General features: G+C 46.9%; 1 protein-coding gene across 7 annotated transcripts in view; it reads left to right on the forward strand.

Moving 5' to 3' along the window:
* The window catches only part of Plxna4 (plexin A4), a 568,362-nt gene that overhangs the window by 360,388 nt on the left and 186,979 nt on the right, over nucleotides 1-20,995 (forward strand). The window lies entirely within an intron of this gene.

Genomic DNA, 20,995 nt, shown 5'->3' on the forward strand with positions numbered 1-20,995 from the left:
ATGTTATATCGGTCTACCCTGCACCATCAGCTCTGATTAACCATCTAACTCTCCACACCAATGAGAACCAATAAGAGAAGAGTGTGGAATCCATTTGCCATACCTTCCTGCCAGAAGTTCTCCCATGCTCTTCCAAGCTGAATACAGAGCTCTTTCTCTCTCTTACTGGGTTCTAGGAATCTCCCTCCCTTTGTAAGAATTATCTTGGTTTAAATTTTCCCATGAGAAATTTAGGAATCCCAGGTGCTTGGGTAAGAGGTTGCCAAGCTTTCTGTAGATGATGGCTCCCCTTTCCAAATTGGAAAAGATTCTCCTCTGCAGGATCATCTGACCCCTGGATGTACCATATCAACAACCCTTGGATAGGTCTGACTTACTCTAAACAAGATGGGATGGAGATGGCCTGCACCCACATGCTACAAGATAAGCAGCCACAAAAGGGTGGCAGGAAGGGCAATGTCTCCTGACTCTAGGGCATACCAGGTCCCTGAAGGCAAGAAAGGAGGGCTGGCACACTGCAGTGCCTCCATCTAAGATGGGACTAGAATGATAAGAACATTCTTCCTATGGCTTGAAAACCTTCAATCAGTCCTTGTAAAGAGCTGTCCCATTCTCTTTACCCTTGTAAGTGGACCCAATGAGTGTGCATGAAGTTTGCACACACCTTTCAAGTTCGCATGAAGCCAAGGGGAAGAACTGGGGGTTCCAGAGAGCTCTGGAATGTCCCCTTAAATTCACAATGACTTACTTTTAATAGCATGAGTACTTGAATGGAATTTAGAAATGTCTTTTACACCCTTTGCTTTGCATAGATGACATACTGTCCATGAAAGATCAGTGTCTTGCCTAGGGTCATGGAGAATCATGTGGCTGAGTAGGATCTGCAATCAGATTTCAACTGCTAAGTTCCCCTTCCTCTTTCTCACGGGACCTCCTGTGGGTTGGCAGGAGAGACACCAGTCACGTGAGAGACTTGGACTGGCTGTCTCCATGCAGTCTACCTAGCACCCTTGCTTCTGCCCATCCCCCTTTGTGTGGGGGCCTAGAGGAAGTAAGATCCAAGTGCGTGCTGGTGCTTTGAGCCCCCTAAAGGGGAGGAAAGGAATTTTTTTCTAAATGGAAGGAAAGCTGAGAGCAGTAGCCACACGTGATGATTATGAGAGAAATACTGTACACTTGAGGTTATTATTAGATTTAATGGCTGAGTAAGCAATTCACTTGGCCCTAACAGAAAATTGCTCCTGACAACTCCCCATGGTCACATGGTCACAGGACCTCAGGGGAGGCAACTGAGAGAAATGCTCTCATCTTGGCTGGGGAGTGGCATATGCCAGACACTGGTTGGGGTGTCTCTTCCCCAGCCACCCTGCAGCACAGGTGGCTCCTTACAGGGCCTGCAACTCCCAACAAAGATGAGAGCAGAGAATTGCCAGCTTGCAGGGTCCAAATGATTGCCCTTGGCAGAGACAAGAGCTCTGACATTGGCAGAGCGGAGGCCATGTGCAAGGGTGTGATGGCCTCTCGGCCAGCTCCAGTTGACATGGTTGAGGGGCTGGAGCCGGGAGAAGCCCCCGTATCCATCTGCTTTTGGCTCTCGACTGAGCCCATTAGAAATGTATCTCTGCTTCCTGATTGCTCTTCTGTGCTATTAATTTGTAGCTGTATTAATTCCTGCTGTTATTATACAGCTAGGTGATGCAGAACAAAGCTCATTAACGGGGCCCAGGAGCTGCTCCCATTGCTTGGGCTGACTTGTTCTTCCCTGCCGCCAGGCCCCACTCCTATCTCCACTCACTCTGTCTGGCATGAGTGGAGTCATGAACCTTGGAAAATGACTGGCAGGTTCTAAAGCCCAGGTAGCTATTTGGAGTCACAGGTGTCTGGTGGGATACTGTAATGGGGATTGTTTTGCTCTCTGACTGCCTTGAGATGCCCTCCCCTTTTATCTAAAAGCATTTTTTTTATTATGTTCTGAAGCACTACCTGCTACTCCTTATGCCACATGCCCTGGGCTACTGTGAGGATGACTAGAGACCAGGGTGCGCCCAGTCATGTTCACATGGTGTCTTCTGGGCATGGTGGGACTGTGGTCTCAGACATCTCCTTCCTTACGAACCTATTTACTCATGGCCAAGAGCGAGCCCATAGCTCAACTCAAGCACCAGTTCTTTGATCAGTCATGCTTTGTCATGTGCCTGAGTGGTTCATCTCTCTGTGACCAAGCCCAGGCACAGCTGGAGCTGGGAGGGATCACAGTAGAACCCAAGGTTCAGCTCTTTTGTTTGTGTATTTTCAAGTGTGTCTTAAGGAAACCCCTGAGACTCCTAGGGATCAGAAGAACCATTTAACTTTGAAAGGCTGAGGACAGCCTCTGCCTTTCCCTGAACATGCCCCCTCTAAATTGTTCACTAGTGAACAGGGTCTAGTGCACTTGGAGTGTGATTGCTTGAAAAGTTAGATAGTGTCATTCTCACGCTCACTCTGCCACTGTGAGACAAGAGATTAAGTCATGGCTGGTGACCCAGGGTCCCCAATGTTGGGTGACTGGTACTCCTTAAGCTTATCACTCTATGCCTCTCTATGACCTCAGGTCCAGCCAAGCTGGGTGCCTTCTGGCTACCCAACACTTTCAGTCTTTCCCACCTCCAGGTCTTTACACATAATGTTCTTTTAACTGGACCACTTCCCCTCTCTTCCACCAGAAGAATGCCCACATGTTCCTTAAGAACCAGCTCAGGGAGATGTTCTCTGCACTCCTCACCTGCCTGCATCTTAGCAACAGCTTTCAACACACAGTGCAAAGTACCCCAAAAGTGTGTTAAGTACTGTATGGTTCTGATGCCTAGCACAGAGCCTGGCTTCTGTGAGCCCCCAGATACCTACTACCTGGGTAAAAAAGTCTCCCACTGCTTCTAAATATAAAACTTTCATCATGGGGCTCAGCATGACTGGGTTAAAGTCATCATATGAAATCTCAGGGGCAGGTTAAGGAAATGGCTCACTGGATAAAAGTATTTACTGTGCCAGCACGAGGACTTGAATTCAAATTCTCAGAACCTATGTAAACCAAAGTGTGGTGGAGTGTGTCTATAATCCTAGTACTTCTTTGGCAAGGTGGTGTCCCGCGCGATTGTCTCGCCAGCAAGAACGACACAGGACACTCGGATCCTTCTGCAGTAAAGCTTTAATGCATCTTGAGAGGGAGAGCATAAGCTTACAGAGCGGAGACCATGAACTCCCAAAAACCCATCCCTTATATAGGCTGGCAACCACCGCCTCGGACTGTCACCCCCTGACTGGCTGCGGCTCATCGTACCATATGACACCACGGGAGAGGCAGAGACCAAGGGATGGAAAGTTACCCAGCGCCTGCGCACTAACTTGTTTACCATTCAGTGCCTGCCGGATGCAGGCACCATCTTGTAATGGAGAATGCAGGGACGGCTCCCTACAAGGTGGGAGGCAGAGGCAGGAGAATCTCTGTAAGTTTGTAGGGCAGCTGGGGTTCAGAACAAGAGACCCTACCTCAAAAAAGGCAGGAAATGAGATTGTCCTTGGCCTCTATATGCACACATGTGCCTACACACACACACACACACACACACACACACACACACACACACACAAACACACACACAAACACAAACACAAGTGCACAAAACAGGCACACACACGCACACACAAGTGCACACAAACACAGGTACACACAAACACAGGTGCACACAGGCACATACACACATACAAACACAAACACACATGTACAGAGGCACATACACACATATACACACAAACCCAGGCACACACAGGTGCACACACAAGAACAAACACGTAACACACATGCACACACAGGCACACAGATTGAGAATGTGCACCCCCCCCCACACACACCCCACAGATTGAGAGAGGGTGATTCAGGCAACAGACTAGAATTTGAGAATTCAGCCATTCCTAGGGTCCAGCCCTGTTTGTCCATCAGAATTGCTGAATTTCCAGAGATCACAGAGGCCAGGAGTCACCTACTTTGATCTTAGTGGCCTTTGGTCCCTCTTGAGAGTGGTTGGTGCAGAGTTTCTTATTATTTTGGTAATTAAAAACAATCTGGTGGAGCAGGAAGCCTGTTGTGCAAATAGGGTAAAGCAGCTGGAATCAGCTCCTAGCTCTGGGCAGTGCCACCACAATTAAAGCTTGTGCTTAATCGATTCTCCTTGGTGTCTGTGAAGGCAGTGAGTGACAGTCACTGCATCCCTAGGTGTAGGTCCAGTAGCAGGGATATAGACAGGGGTGGGGCTGAGCACCCTAAGGTGGAACCCTCAGGGGCACAAATAGGAGTTATTGTATCTGGGCAGATACAAAAGCTCTCAGAAAGTGTGAGAGGCAGGCCAGTGTGAAGAAATGGAAGGGTGATATTCCTGAGGTCTCTGGGGACTCCAGAGAGGTCTGGAGTAGACCTAGAAGAGTAAGGTTGGAGCTTGACTCAAGGGACAGATTGGCTACAACCAGGAACTAAGCATTTACATTTGGCCTGGGACCCAGGGATGTCCAACCTCTTGATATTGTGATGCGCTATTGTCATCTATGAAAGTGTCATGCCTCATCCATAACTATCTTGGGACACGTGTAGCCTATGGGCTAAAGGTCAGGCATTCCTGGTAGGTGTTTCCTTTGTGGATCAACAAAGGAACTCTTTGAGCAGAAGTCCTTGGTGTCAGATTCCTGGCAGTGTGGGGACCACTGAGGTTTTGATGCAGGATGTTCAGAAGAGAACATTTTGAATACATTAAAGGATGCTGATGATGGCAACACCATGGCTGTGCTTGGAGAACCACTATCCTGGAGAAATAAAAGCAAACTTCATGAGGGAACAAGACAGTTTGTAGTCTGAGGCATGCTCAGGGCTTGGGTCTTGAGACAAGATCACTTTTATTTCTCTGTAGTTGTCTCTGCCTCCCAGAGTTGCCATGAGCCACACAGGACCTGGTACCTACCACATATGTAACAGTGCTCAGCACATAATTCTCAGGGATCCTCCGTCTGCTCAGGATGGGGAAGTTTTGGGGGCACAACTCCATGGCTGGAGGTGGGGAAGCTCCACTGGACTTGACACCTCCAACATCTAGTAACGCACAAAGCAGCATCCATTTTTATCAGCACAGGCTCTGCTGTGCTGGTCAGCCCGTGAGCCAGCTAGCTCACTTCACCCCTGCTTCAGCCCATTATACCAGCAGCAGAATGTGAGGTGTGTCCTCTAGGGATGGTTCTTTGTAGGCCTGATCATGCTGAGTAAGCTGAACCATTTGGGGCTGTGATGGCTGTAGCGATGGGACATGGTGGCACTTTGGGGCATTTCAGCTGCCCAGCGACAGAAAGACCATCTTCTAAGCTTTCCCCAGAGCTTCAGGAGAGCAGATGTGTTTTTCTGGGAGGTTCTCCCAGCTGGCCCAATGAAGGGACTTCTGGATGTTGCACTGATATTGCTGGACACTGCCCAGTATTACCCAGTTGCAGAGATTTTTCTGGGTAGTTCCTGGGGTTGAGGATGTACTTCTCATGTTCTGAATTCTAGCTGTTGTCCTATAAACTACTCTAGAGAAATTTTGTCCTGCATCTAGGCAGGAATACATTGAGCTCCGTGGTGGTGACTGCTGACAATGCCCAGAGTAGAAAATGTCTATGACAGCAAATGTTGGTACCCACTGGTCCTTATGGCTAAGACACTGGATTAAGAGGTAGGAGGTTTGGACAGAGGGAGATGACTTCCCCATTCTGCCCTTCCAACATCTTGCATAAAATGCTCCTTTGTGTAGTCCTCCCCCAAACTTAGGATCTTCAGTGATGTCATGATGAAGTTTCGAGGAGGAGGGCCATCATGCCTATGGGGGAGGGTGACACGGGCCTAGAGGATCAGAAATGCAGCTGAGAAGGTGGCTCAAAATAGCTCATGGAGAACAGGCTCTTGCTTGACAGGCTGACAAGGATGTGCCTGGAGCCAAACGCTCCTCTTTGAATGCTCTGTCTCCTTCTAATTATGGATCTGTCAGGAGGAAGAGAAGCCAGTGCCTGCCCGACCCCTGTGACCCCTCACTTAACGTGCAAATAGGCAAGTAAAGCAGAATCCCCATTAGCAGGGTCAGGCGCCTAGAGGAAAATGGGCTGCCAGGGCCAGAACTGGGAGGAGCATTCAAAGGCTCCCTCTGTGACATCTGGCATGCCACCACTTCCAACAGTGCTAGAAGTTCTCTCTGACTCTCCCCCACCATCCAGAGCTCACCTAGGTCCCCCCAGTCGGAGCCAGGGTACCCCATGTTCTCAGAGTATAATAGCCAGGGTTGGGACCTCCTTCTCCAATACTTAGATGAACCAACTAATAGGTGGAGAATTTACTGGAAATTACTTCACCAAGAAGGGCTGGCTATCTACATATATGCCCCATCTTCATAGGCAGAACAAAACTAACCATGTGCTTTGATGATTGTTTTAATTTCTTTTTATGAACTCATACATGAAAACTTCTATACAAGGATTTAAGTTTCAGTCTCATTTGATAAATAACTCATACAAATTTAGGTTTTGCTTTTGTCACAGAGTACCTGCTTAGTAAGGACCCAGAATAATAGGACTTCTTGTGTGTGTGTCCTATAACATGGTGGCCATGCTGTTGTAAGGGTGACCAATACAATGCATCAAAGTGGACTCAACTTCCCAGGCAAGCAAGATGTATATGGGTCTTATTCAGGAAAAGTAATTTCTCTTCAGAAGATTTTGGAATAGGGGAGAGAGTTCCCTTTCTTCTTTTCTTTCCTTCCTCCTTCCTTCCCTTTCTGGTTCTCTCCTTCTGTACTCCTTTTCTCCTACAACTCTTCCTGAATGTCAGGTCTGTCCTTGAACAGGGCACAGACACTATGCAAAGAAAGAGGCAGGCGTGGTTCCTGTCTCTGAGGAGTTTACATTCTACAAGCAAGGAGACAATACAAAACTAGCTGTAGTTCCAAGTGTCACTATAATGAAAAATAAAATAATAAAAATATAATAATAATAAATAAAACCAAGACAGATGTGTTACAGGAATGGGAGACATCAGAGCTGAGAGAGTCAGGGAAGGCATCCCAGAGAGAGGTGGTGTCTTAGTTAGGGTTTCTATTGCTGTGAAGAGACACCATGACCATGGCACCTCATAAAGTAAAACTTTTAATTGGGACTGGGTTAGAGATTTAGTTCATTTTTTGCCATGACAGGAAGCATGGCAGCACACAGGCTGACATGGTGCTGGAGGAGCTGAGAGTTCTGCGTCTGGATCAGCAGGCGGGGGGGGGGGGGGGGCATAGCTTGAACATTTGAAACCTCAAAGCCTATCCCCAGTGACACACTTCTTCCAACAAAGCCACACCCACTCCAACAAGACCACAGCTCCTATTAGTGCCACTCCTATGAGCCTATGGGGCCACTTTCATTCAAACCATCACAGATGGTGATTGGGAGACCAGGTTAGGAGAGGAGATAGCTGAGAGAGACTCTGAGAAAGGGACCCAGAGTCAATCACTCTGAAACAGAAGCTGGTATTGGAGGGGCTGTTGTGAGTTTAGGGAGTTGGGAGGAAAGTGATCAGTTGGACAGATGTGGGAGTGGTATGCAGAGTGGGAAGCCCTGGGGCCATTCATTAGTCAAGGGCTTGGAGGCTGATAAGCCCAAGGTGTGTTTGACTTCATCCTCCAGAGATGCTGAAGCTGTTTACATGGCAACCGCATCTGTGTATAAAGTTATATACCTGACTGCAATCAAGCAATTCCTTAGACATAGAAGCTGGAGCTCTTAGTTCTCTTTTACTCTCTTAGGCCTCTGCTCTCTTTTTCTGGTCCCCCTTTTGCCCCACTCTCTTCTCCTTTCTCACTTTCCCCCTCTCTCCTCTCACAGCTCAGTCCAATCTGCTGGCCACTTCCAGATGGACTCTTCCAGATGCCTCTGTCTATTCTCTCCCTCATATCTACAACAAAATCCTTCTCTTCAACCATAAAATACACACACACACACACACACACACACACACACACACACACACACACCCCTAACACCCCAAAATCATATACTGAGCTCTTAACTCCTGGTACCTCATAGTGCGACCTTATTTGAATAGGATAATTGTAGATGTAATTAAAGTGAGATCATTAAGGTGGGTCATAGTCTGATATAAAATACCAGATTAAAATGGAAATGAACAATACTGTATACATATACTCACAATGGGTTCTAGGTGTATATACAAACACATACATGCTTATATATTCATTTTTCTTTTTTGCTTAGAAAAGCTGACCCATATCAATGTGACTGCTGAGTCCTAGAGCCTGCAGCTGGCCAGCTGAGGAATCAAGATGTTGATGTTATACACTCAGTCTGAGTATGAAAGCAGGAGACCAGCATCTCCACTTAAACACAGATAGACAGAGCACATTCTCTTCCAGCATGCACCTTTAGTTCTATTCAGACCTAGAGTGACTAGAGGACACCCACCTATAAAAGGAAGGGCCATCTGCTGTACTCTGCCCTTCACCCAAAAGCTAGTCTCATCTAGAAACATCCTCACAGATGAACCAAAATTAATGTTTACATTAATTTTGCTTATATATTTACTATTGGGAGGCAGAAGCAGGCAGATCTGCAAGTTTAAGGCCACTTTAAGGTCTAAGGAAAGCCTGGGCTGCACAGATGTGGGGTGGTGCATTCCTTTAATCCCAGCACTCAGGAGGCAGAGGCAGAGGCAGAGGCAGAGGCTGAGGCTGAGGCTGAGGCTGAGGCTGAGGCTGAGGCAGAGGCAAAGGCAGAAGCAGATCTCTGTGAGTTCAAGGCCAGCCTGGTCGGCAGGGCGAGTTCCAGGATAGCCAAGGCTACACAGAGAAACCCTGTCTTGAAAAACAAAACAAGAAAGTTTTTTTTGAAAAGAAGAGAGAATGTGAAGAGGAGGTTGGAAGGTTGTTATGTCCTAGATGTTACCTTCTGGGCATCCATTGCCTGTCAGTCCCTGGTGGCTCTTCAAGGTCCATGCCCACTCTTTCCATTTACATGGCCATCTCTAACTTCCCAGAATAACTTGCAGAGTTTAGTTGTATTCTTTTCATATGGCTGAAGTTGTGGAACATGATAAACTGGGTGGCTTGAGACACTGGGGATTTATTCTCTCTCTTAGGGATCAGGAGGACAGAAATAGGAAAGTAAGCTGTTGGCGGGGATGTATACTCTGTCCCAAGATTCAGGATGGAAGCCTTCCTTGGCCCCCTTGACTTACACACATTGGCTGTTTGTCTTGGATATTCCTCAGCTTGTGTGTGTTACTCTGTTCTGTCTTCACCTCCACATGGTGCTTTCTTTTTATAATGATGCCAATAATGTTGAATCCACGGGTTTCTCACAGTAGCCAGAACTAGGATAACAGGGGCCCTGATAATTAAAACAGGAAGAATTTCATAGCTCTTTCAATTATCAACAAACTGTTAAGTGACCAGGGATCTGGAAACTTCTTGGAAGTGGTGAAGAATCCTTGCCCACACCTCAAATCCAAGAAAAGTTTTTTCCTCTTAAATTTTTTTTTTGCATTCATTTACACACATAGAGACAGGGAGACAGAGATATCTCCATACACAATTGTGGAAATCAGAGAAGAGTTTACTGGAGTCTATTCTCTCCTAACATAGGCTTCAGGGACTGAACTCAAGTCATCAAACTTGGTTAGCAAGTGCTCTTAACCACTGAGCCATCTTGCCATCTCCCCAACAAGGGAGGTTTTTTAACTGTCTAGAAGCCACTGTGAGCATCAGTATGGTTAAACTGGAGTCACCGAGTGAGGTTTGCTGTCTTCTCCATGGTGCAGCCAGAAGTCACCAAAGAAAACCCAGGTAGGGCAGCCCTAGAAGCAAAGGCAAGTTGGGGCATCTAGCCACCAGTGTTCCTATGGCAGTCTTCCAATTAAAGGTCCCAGCAAAATTCTGGGCAGAGAAGGAGGCTGGTGCTCTGTTCTGTGCTCTGTTGGGGTGTGAATTCTTGACTGTAATCTTTCCCTGAGGACATAAGGAAGGCCCATAAAGTGTGTTCTGTTTCCTGTCACTCACTGCCTGCCATTCAAATACTGCTCAAGGAATCTTTGGTGCATCTATTTTTGGGAAAATTCAGTTCTCATCCATTTTCTGTTGTCCCCTCCCCACCCCTGTAGCACCCATACAATCCTTCTGGTACAAACTTTGGCTTCTGGAAGGACTCCCATTAGCCCCGGGGGGAAAACCATTTAATCTGAAAAATTACTTTGAACTTATCTGAAGGGGGCTCTCGGATTCATAGCCTATTTTCAATAGCCAAATCTCATTCCCGTCTCCATGGAAAGATGAGGGGAGATTTACTCCAGCCATTTTATCCCAAGTAAATCTTGACTATCTCAGTTTTACATTTTAACGAGAAACAAGCACTTGATAATAAGGGCCCAGATTAAACTCCAGAATACTTTCAAACCATTAACCTGAAGGAATTGTAACGATAAATTAAACGTATTAATGGTGCTGTACTACAAGCTAAAAATTTGTTAGGTAATTGTAGATTATTAACAACCATTGTGACTTATCACCACCTATCATTGGGGGAAATGAACTAAAACAGTGATTACATGACATGCACACCCTGCCAACATACATAAAAACAAAAATGGCTGTTACCAAGTGATGCAAATCTGCTAGGGCATTTTCATTCAGGATTCAGAGCAGGCCGTTCTTTTCTGTGTGCTTCTGTCTCTGTCCATCCTTCCTTCACTCCCTTTCTGCTCCCCTTTCTTGTCTTCTATTCCCATCCAGATCCTTGCTCTGTCCTCGGATCTTAGCATCCCTCGGATGTTAGCATCCCAGTTGAGGATTTGCTGACGAAAACCCTCATCTGTGATTCTCCAGTAGCTTAGTAGAAGATACAAATGTCTCTGGGCTCCTCATTATTACCTTTTGTCTTGCTGTCTCTAGTTATCTTAGAGTTTCTCAGTGTAGTCCAGGTCCTCATCGGTCCTCCAGTGGATGCTGGCATTATTTGCACCTGAATTCATTTTCATTTCACACACTACATGCTTGGAGGAGCCACAGTGAGAGGGGGCTCATACTTCCATAGATGGTAGGGCACTTTTCCTGTAGCGTCCAAGGTACTGAAGAGAAAACAATGATGACAATAACGGTGGTAGTGATGAAGCTTCCTGCCATGACAACCTTGTAAATTACATCACAGGGTTTTTAGTCTTGGGTTGAGTCTTTATTCAGAACCTGCGATAATGTTCTTAACCTAATCATGGTCACCACTCTAGGCGTTAGCAGAATCTTGTTCAACCATGGCCCACGAGGTCCTCCCAGAGGAGTACCTGGTACAATAATATCCTGTGAGATAGAACCCTTGAGTGATAGGCAGACAATAGACCTACCCTGGAGGAGAGTATCTGCCTCAATGGCTAGAATAAATAGTCCTCTCATCATTCCAGGCAGAAGTATGCTGGATAGTTTTATGCAATTTGACATAAGTTAAAGTCATCTGAGAGGAAAGGAGCCTTAATTAAAAAAATGCCTCTGTAAGAATGGACAATAGGCAAGCCTGTGAGATATTTTCTTAATTAGTGAGGGATGCCATCCCAGGGTTGGCGGATTCTGGGTTCTGTAAGAAAGTAGGCTAGGCATGCCATAATGAGCAAGCCAGTAAGTAGAACTTTTCCATGGCCTCTGCATCAGTTCCTGCCTCCAGGTTCCTGCCCTGCTTGAGTTCCTGTCCTGGCTTCTTATGCTGATGAACAATGGTGTGGAAGTGTAAGTCAAATAAACCCTTTTCTCTTCAAGTTGCTTTTGGTCACGGTGTTTCATTGCAGTCATAGAAACCCTAACTAAGACAAGAAGGGAATGAGATTTGGTTACAAATGAAAACATGCTCTGAATCCAAGAGTCCACTCCAGATAAGTTCAAAATAATTTTGCATAGCAAATGGTTTTGGGTATTAGTATATGGATTATATTTTGAATATGAGGAGGAGCTAGGTCAATTGTGGGAGTGGGAGTTGGTATCCCTCTGGAAGTGATAATGGCCAAATTCTCAGGTCACTGTCACAATTGGAGGAGCTGAGGCAAGCACTGTTTAGTGTGTCATACTAAGACCAGATGGACCAAGCAGTACTATGGTTATTCTACTCATCAACACACCCACATCTTTACACTGTGTGAAGAGCTAAGCAAATGCTCATTTTTGTCTACCATCAGCTCCTCTTTCTCCTCCAACACTGGCAAATTTGGACAAATACCCAGGGACATAGTAACAAGAGGGAAAATGACATGGGGGATTGTGGGAAGTAGAGAGGAGAAGGTAAGTCTGCTGATGCTGTTTTTCTGTGGAGTGAACCCATGTGCTTGACTGACTAGACCATCCCTCAGGGTCCTGTGAATAAACCATTCCTGAGGAAGTTGGCTAAAGAATGTTGTAATCGCTACAGTGCCAACCTGAGTCTCCCATTTTTCACTTTGCTTTGCATCCCCCGCCCCAAGCATCTTGCCATTGGTTACATGAATCAAGTGTCAGCCCCAAGTGATATACAGGCAGGCATAGGTGATTTGCAGCCATGTTGGGGGATGGGGAGGAAGAAGAGCTAGACAAGGTGAAGTCATGGGTATCACAGCTCAATGGCCACCTGAATTGTGAGTCTCTCCTCCCATGCATCTCTTCCCGTCATGAATTTCCATTATGTCACCATAGTGTTTCATTAGCACCAGAAAACAACACTGATATAAACAGACCCCTGCCTCCAACCTTGTATTTCTCATCCTGAGGTCTTTCTGCTTGCATTGTCAGAAGACACCTCAGAGCAATGGGGGGTTGGATGTCCTACTCAGTCTGAATGATTCTGTTGAATCACAGAAAACGGGCTCTCGGGATTTTGTGACATCCCTTTCATCCTAAACATCTCTTCTTATCTCAAAGAGTGACCCAGTGACTTCTTAAGCCCACAGTAGAAAATAAATCACAATAGTTTAAAAATACACATGTCACATGAGGCATTTAAGAAGTAGAGATGAGGAGATGTGTTTTCAGCTCCCTAAACCAGTAGTGGTAGAGAGACCCTACCTCTCCAGGGCCAGGTGTGCTTTGGGGCTAGACAGTGTCCTGGGGGAAGTGGCATCAGAGTCGCTAACTAAGAGGGAGCTGTGATCAGGACACTCAACTGCTCTCCCTTTGGTTTTTAAAAAATATTTTTAAGTGTGTGTGTGTGTGGTGGGGGTGTCTCTGTGTGTCTGTCTGTGTGTCTCTCTCTGTGTATGTGTCTCTCTGTATGTGTCTGTCTGTCTGTGTGTCTCTATGGGTTTGTACATGTGAGTACAGGTACCCTCTGAGGCCAGAGGCCCCTTATATCTCTGGAGATGGAGTTATAGGCAGTTGTAGTACCTATGTGGGAGCTAAGAACCAAAGTTTGATCCTCTACGAGAGCAGTACCGTTCTTAACCACTGAGCTGTCTCTCCAGCCCCCATGCTGCCTCATTGCTGTGTAGCACACACATCTCTTGCATCCTGATGTGGATGGAATGGAAATAATGTGGGCAGCCCTTTTAGGGAAGCTAAACTCAAGTAAGCCCTTGTCTGTCTGGCTTATAGATTCTATGCAAATTGGGTCTCGGGCCAAAGTGCCTGCCTATGAAGATGTTTAGATTCCTCGCACAGTCCCTTTGCAAGTCCCTTCCCCTCTCTGTATTCATTTTGATGGAACAATGGTTCTACTATGATGATTCCTGGTTTGTGACCAAGAGTTAGAAGATGGAAAAACTGGATACAAATCTGCTAGGACCTTCTATATGCTGCCGCCTTCTTTTGGGAGGTGGAATTCTAGGGGGCGCCTGTGTTTCTAACATTCCTTCCCTTCCCCCTTCCACAGCCTCCTTCCTTGACCATGTTGAGCCTGGGCAGAGTTCCCAGGGACTTGGGACTGTCCTAGAAGGTTCACCTCCTTGTGTACACATATGCAAATGGACATACATACACCTACACTTTTAGTCCATGTATCTTATCTCTCTGAAGAAGATTTTTGGGACCCTCCCTGTCTCATGACTGAAAGAGCTTTCATTTTTTGATTATTTACTAGGCTCTAATATCTGTCTCCTAGACCCCCCTCCTGTCTGTCTCCCTTCCTACATGCTGGTCTGTGTGCAAGTAGGCACATTCCAGCCTCTAAGGTGGATGGGAAATAGCCTTTCCGGGGGAATGCCAACAGATGCCAGGAGTGACCCATCATCTCTTATTCATGGTGGTTGTTCATCCCCTGGATTAGGCAATGTGTACAGAGACTGTCACTTCTGGCATAAAGCACATCCAAGAGGTTTCTACTGTCAGCTCCCTGGGAATTGGACCATGGTTTTAAAAACAAAACAAAAACCTTAACAACAACAAAAGCTTGCTTAGAACTCAGACACGCTAGGATAACCGTAGATCTGTTCATGCACACCCTGGGCTTTGACATCCTTGCCTTCAGCAGCTTGGCAGACAGAAAAAAAAAAAATAACAGTTTGTTTTGTGTGTGAGCAGAGGTAACTTAACCAACCTCTGTCAAGACAAAGAGCTGCAGGGAGGTGAGGACACCCAAGTATGTCTGAGGGGCAGCCAGGTAAGGAGAGACAGAAGGCAGGCTGTGATCATGGGAGGAGTGGACAGCTGACATTCTCCAGCTGCTCACAGGAGGCCATGAGAAGGGCCTCGGGGAGGAGCATGTCTGCCAACAGAACACAGAAGAATGGGGAGAGATTTGGCAATCAGCGATACGCTCTATTGCTGCAGTTGCTGGGGGCCCCTCATGTCCTCTGCTACTGGAACCATCACTTCAAGCATAGGAAAGCATCAAGGGTTGTTGTTCAAGGCAGGGTGCTGGTACAGATCCCCTGAGCTTCTGACTGAATCCAGGAGTTTGCATCACTGAGGAAGAAGGGGTATTGCCACAAGCCAAGGAACACCAGGGGTTAGGAGCAGCCATGAAGAAGAGGAGGGCATGTGTAGCCTTCCAAAAGATACGACCCAGGGAGGGCCATGATTCTAGACTTTGGAACTTCAGTATTTAGAGAGAAGCATCTCTGTCACCTGTTCCTGGTTCTCAACTGTAACTGTGTGTGCAGCTTCAGGTCGTGCTCATCTGTGGAACATTTTACCAGGGCAGTTGACTCAGGATTTGGGGACAGGAATGTAGAAGTGTGGGGAATGGCATAGGAGCAAGGTTGGGGTGACAGGACTCCTCTCTGCCTTGTGAGAAAAAAATCTTCTTACTGCATAGAAAGCAGCCCTCACCCCAGCAGTCACATGATCCCAGTGAATGAGCAGGAAGACAGGATGACTAAGAATGGGAACTAAGCCCTCAGGATGGAGCAGCTGAAGGGCAGGAAGCAGGTGGGAGGGATTGTAATGATAAATAAAAAAGAAAGGTGAAGTGCATACCTTTTGGTGGGGCCCTGCCAAGGAATGCCACTAAGCAAACACACCACGGGCAGCAGAGTTAGCGAAAGAGGTTTACTGGGGGAGGGGGAGAGTGAAAGGCCATATCGGGGCATGAGAGAGGCAGACAGACAGACAGACAGACAGAGACAAGAGGAAGAAGAGAGACAAGAGAGGTAAGAAGAGGCAAGAGAGAAGAGACAGGAGTGTGAGCTGTGCTCTGGCGGGCACTTTGAAGGGGTGTACACACCGCACAGCTGACGGTGGAAAGGTACCTGGGGACAGGTGATGACATAACTGCTTTGGCAGCAGAGGCAGGCTGCTGCTGCAGTGGAAACTGGCAGGGGTCATAAATGACACAAGGCCTGAAGACAGGTCTAGGTGGGCCCCATATACTATGGTTTTCTTCCTCATTCTGAACTCAGCATGCCAACCACCAGAAGTGTTTATTTGAAATTGAAGTTCCCAGGTCCCTGCAGCTCTGACAAGTGACATTCCGAATGGATGGGGCCTTGGAAGCTGCATTTCCACAACCCCACAGGCAGGGTCAATGTTCACTCAGTCTAAAAAGCATACAGCAGACACTTAACAAGTGTGAAGAAACATCCCCCTTTCTAGATAAAACTAGGGAAACAGAGAGAAGAAGAAGAGAGCAGGAGAGGTAGAGGGGAGATTTCAGAAGAGTCTTGGCCAGCTCTCCTTCAAACCATCTTGTGCAGACCTCTGCACAAGCCGCTTCAGGGTACACGTGGACATAGCCTCCCTCTCAAGTCCTGACCCCAGCACCATGGGACTGGAATCAGTGGCCTGTCGCAGCTCTGCCACCTACTGGCTGCAGGAGGAGATGCAAAATTCAGTGTGGCTTCCACACTGGTTTAAAGAGCAGCTTCAGAAAACACAAATGAGCAAGCGCGTGGGTGCACACATAGGTATATTCACAGCCCTTTATATACCACACATATGAATGTCCACACACCTCACTGAGCAGGCCCCCTCCAGCCTCCAGAAGCCTGCAGCAGCAGCTGGAATTCCTTGTTGTAGTGAGCACAGATGTATTAGATTTCTGTCTTAAGAGACAGATGAGATTGGAGTGAGAAAAGAGAAAGGAAAGCCAGGGGCAGGGTGATAACTGGAAGTTTTAAAAGATTCCTTCCTCCTTCCTGTTTCCTGGGAAGAAGCACAAAAGGTATGGGTAAAGTGGGGGAGCTCCTCCCTTGGTGGAGGGAGATAGAGTGGGGCCCCAGGGAGGGGGGCAGGAAGGAGGAGAGCGGCTGACCTTCCTCCATCAAACTCCCCAGTATCCAAAGCAACTGAGCACAGAATAACAAGATGACTTTCCCCTGAAGCTCTGAATTCTGGGTAATATTGCTCTCCGTTCCCTGCTCCCCTTTAGTGATCAGATGGAGTTACCAAAGGGTTAAGCTCACTGAGACCTTCTCTGGTGCTCAGGAGGGTGGGAGTGTTCACCTGTTTGGTTAGGAAAGGTGCCAGTTCCCCCCAGGGCTACTCTGAGACCTGCCTCCTCTGCCTACATGCCCTCCTCCACCCACCTGCAAGCCCCCTTGTTGTAACACGTGAACTTCTGACATGGCCCTGCCTCTGTCTATGACCTTATGTCACAACCGCTTAGGATTGAGTTTCATTGACTGAGTTACCTTGGGTTTGGAGGGAAAACAAATCACAGCCTTTCCCAGGAGTCAGATTCTTACACTCTGAGCATTCTTTTGCACTCTTGCTTGCTGGCATTCGAACTCACTTGCTGGCATGTGATCTCAGCTGCCTGCCCCCCCCCAACCTCCCCACTGCTCTGCCTGCTTCTTGATTTTTTAGTGGTCTCCCCCTCCCCCCCCCCGCCACTCCCTGCCTTTGGCTTTCTTCCCTACTGCTTTCTTCGGTAGCCTGGATGGTTGTAATCTGAGCCAGCTAAGGAAAGGGACCAACTAGGAGGGTCCCTGATGCTGGTGTTCAGGCAATGTGGTACCATCCTTTGCATGTGGAGACCCACTCTCATCTTGCCACACACAACTTGGCCACTGTGGCTCAGCAAGTGTGTGTAAGTAGGCATTGGAAGGCCCAGAATCTAAGCAACCAAGAGAGACTTGGGATTCAGTCTTGCTCAATCACACACAGACCAGTAAAGCCAACCTAATTCAATCCCATCCAACCCAACGTAATCAAACCCAAACCAATTCCAGTCTACTTCAATCCAATCCAATCCATTGCAGTAACTCTTTCAATTCAGTACATTTAACCCAACACAGCCTAATTAAATATAACACAACACAATAATATATACCGAGGTCCAAGCAATGGCAAGATTTATAGCACCCTATTTGTTCATGCTAATTGATGCATTGATCTATAGGGGGAGGTGGGAGACTAAACGGCGGGTTTTCCGAGATAAGTCTCTGAAGCTTCACTTGCAGAATTGTCGAAAGAAAAATGGGTGTCAAGGCTACACAGTAATGGCAGTAGGTTTAGAGCACAAGAACCCACGGAACTGCAGTGGGGACAGGAATTTGTAGTCTTTTCACATCCAGCTTTTGGTCAGTCTTCTAGAGGACAGGTACCTAAGGGCTCTGTAAAGCTGGCTCACCCCAAGGCTCTCAGGGCCACTGGTGTGATCTATATGAAAACCCTCTCTAAAGTTTGGGGCATGAAACTATGGTTGAGTAAATGCTTCACGGGGAGTTTGAAGTCTGTGCTTTACAGTCTTCCAGGCTTGTGAGAGTTGAGCATATCTCTTCCCCATCATGGGAGAGCGAAATTATAAGACTAAACCTCCCATTTTCCAGAATCCTAAATTGATTAATTCATATTCTGTTGAGAATAGGAAGGTTTTCAAAGCTTCAGGTGGAAACCTTGCTGCAAAGAATTGTGTTATTACCCCCCAGTGTAAACACAGAAACTTGACTCTGGGAGAACCGAGGGAGTGTAGTTGATACTGCTGATAGTCCCCGGTTTTTGATGGTCTCCCTTAGAGAGCTTCAACTTGACAATGGTATGGACATGGTCAGTGTTCCATAGAACTCACACTTCAGACTTTGAATTGTGGCATTTCCTGGGCCAGAGCCCCCAGTCTGATTCTCTCCTGTGATGCTGGGTCAGCCACAGGCGTCACTTAGTCACATGGTCGCAAGAGGAACAAAGCATAACTACAGAATATTCTGTTACTAAAGTGGAGTGTTGGGTTGTGTATTAGCTACGTTTTGGTGCTGTAACAAAATGGCTGATGAAAGCATCTTAAGGAAGGAAGGATTTCTTCTGACTTAGGATCTGAGCAGATCTAGTCCATCACAGCAAGGCAGGCCTGGCAGTGGGGCATGAGGTAGCTAATCACACTGAATCAGTCCACAACCAGGAGGCAGAGAGAGATGAAGGCTGACACTCATCTGGCTGCCTCTTTTTATTCAGTCTGAGACTCGAGTCCTGTTCACATTCAGGGTGGGTCTTGCTGCCTCAGGGAAGCCTTTCTGGAAACAGCAGAGGTGTGTCTCTCAGGTGGCTCCAAGTCCAGTCAGGTTGACAATGAATATTAGCCATCATAGGTTGGTCAGGTGTATCAGACGAATCTGCAGCTTTGAATATTTTATCTTAGCATCCCAAGGGTTTACTGGGATGTAACCTCATGGCAAGCTTTAGAACCTTTGCCAGCCACCTCCCAAGACAAAGTCGGTGTACATAGGGTATTGGCATAGAATTTGTTACTTTCACTGTTGCAGACAATAAGTAAATGTTTACCTCTATGGAAGGTATGATCTAGTGCTTCTTTAGTGGTCTATATATAGCAGATTCTCCAAGTTGGGAGTGTGGCTCAAAATTACATTGTCTCATTTTTATAAAGAGCAGATCAAATCTACTTCCATCTCAGCAATATGCAGCATTCTCCTCTTTGCCTGTAGACTAAGCCCGTGCTTTGAAGAACACTCAAAAGTCTCTTAGACCTCCGTCCAACCTACCACTCCAGACTTCCCTCTCACCGTGTTCCTCTAATCACGTGCCTGGACCACATCCCTTCCCTTTCTATTCCATACACACAATTCTTTCCTCCATCTCTGCACTGGCCCCTGCCAGCTTGTCCCAAGACACACTTTCTTCTTCCTTTAGAATCAATTCAAGTTGCCACCATGCTATAAAGCTCCCCGCTCCCTTTGGGGCCCACACAACCTGGAATCTGAATATACATCACTCAGGAGGAGGTGGTGTGATTGGCAGGGCATATTGGCAGAAGGCCTGTTGGAAAATCCTGAGCCCACCACTTGCTAGCTATATCTGGCATTTGGGTGTGCCATTTGGCCTCCATGGCTCTTCATTTATTTATATATGGTGCATGAATAAAAATAGCTGTCCTCCTTACCTTCATGAGATCATGGTTCATTTTAATGTACAAATGCTTACTGTTCACTTACTATGCTTGGTGTGAATCAAACTGGAAAATAAACATGAAAAGGCTTTCTAAATCACCCTGTGAAAGTTAACTGCTTTAGACAAGGAGATCATGAAGGTAGGAACCAGCCAAATGCCCTTTGAATCTTCCCTGTCTCTGAGCAGGGTTTTACCCAGTAGGTGCACACTGTGGAGTGAACTAGACAAAAGGAGACTCTCGGTCCACTCCTGGTGGACCAGGGTAGGATTTTACACAGTAGGTGATCACTATGAAGTGAACTAGACAAAAGGAGACTCTCGGTGGAACAGTATAAGAGTCTTTCTGGTCCTAGCTCTCAAGCTCCAGTCACAGAAATATCACTGCCTTTCCAGCCCTTCCCAGTGCTCATCTTAGATGCCAGGGAAAAGTCAGGGACGGGCTGACTGTGGAGAAAGAACACAGAACCCAGCTGCATGCTTGGGAGCATGGGGGCTAAGATGATCCTGGAGTCCCTGACACTTCTTTTTATATAGTGTCTGTATAAAAAGTGCTCACAGCCCATTGGAGACCAAGGACATAATCACTTGCTTAGGGGGTAGGTGATAGGAGGCTATTTTGTTGCTGGATTTCACTCCCCCCCCTCTCTGCAGCATAATAGGCATGTATGATCAGAATTTGTTGGGCTAAGGAGGAGCACTGACGTTATCCCATCATGCCTTTCTCAGGTCCACTTTGTGGGATGGGAAACCAAGTAGTTAGTAGGCCAATTAATAGAGGAAAGTCTGTGGATAAAGAGGAGGGGGTTTTGTCATGGGGGTTGTGTTTTGCAGGCTTGATAGAGACCATTTTTGCAGTTAGGGAACATGGAAACATGTAAAATCTCAACTCCTAATTCCACCTTCTTCCCTTCCACCACTCTTCCCAGCACCTCCCTTCTGCCTCCTTGCTGATTAGGGTCAACTCTAGAGACCCGAAAGAAGCAGAAAGGAACAGGTGGCCTATGGTGGTGGACACTGGCTTGAAGCTGACCAAATGAGGCTGACCTGAGGTCTTCAGGGGAGGAAAGGAACCAACCTCAGAGTACAAGCCATTCTGTTTTATGCCAAGGGCACTACAGGAAATGAACCCTGAGGAGTGAGTGTGTGCGTGCGTGCGTGCGTGCGTGCGTGCGTGCGTG

This window comes from Cricetulus griseus, assembly GCF_003668045.3.
Source record: "Cricetulus griseus strain 17A/GY chromosome 1 unlocalized genomic scaffold, alternate assembly CriGri-PICRH-1.0 chr1_0, whole genome shotgun sequence".
Taxonomy (NCBI): Eukaryota; Metazoa; Chordata; class Mammalia; order Rodentia; family Cricetidae; genus Cricetulus; species Cricetulus griseus.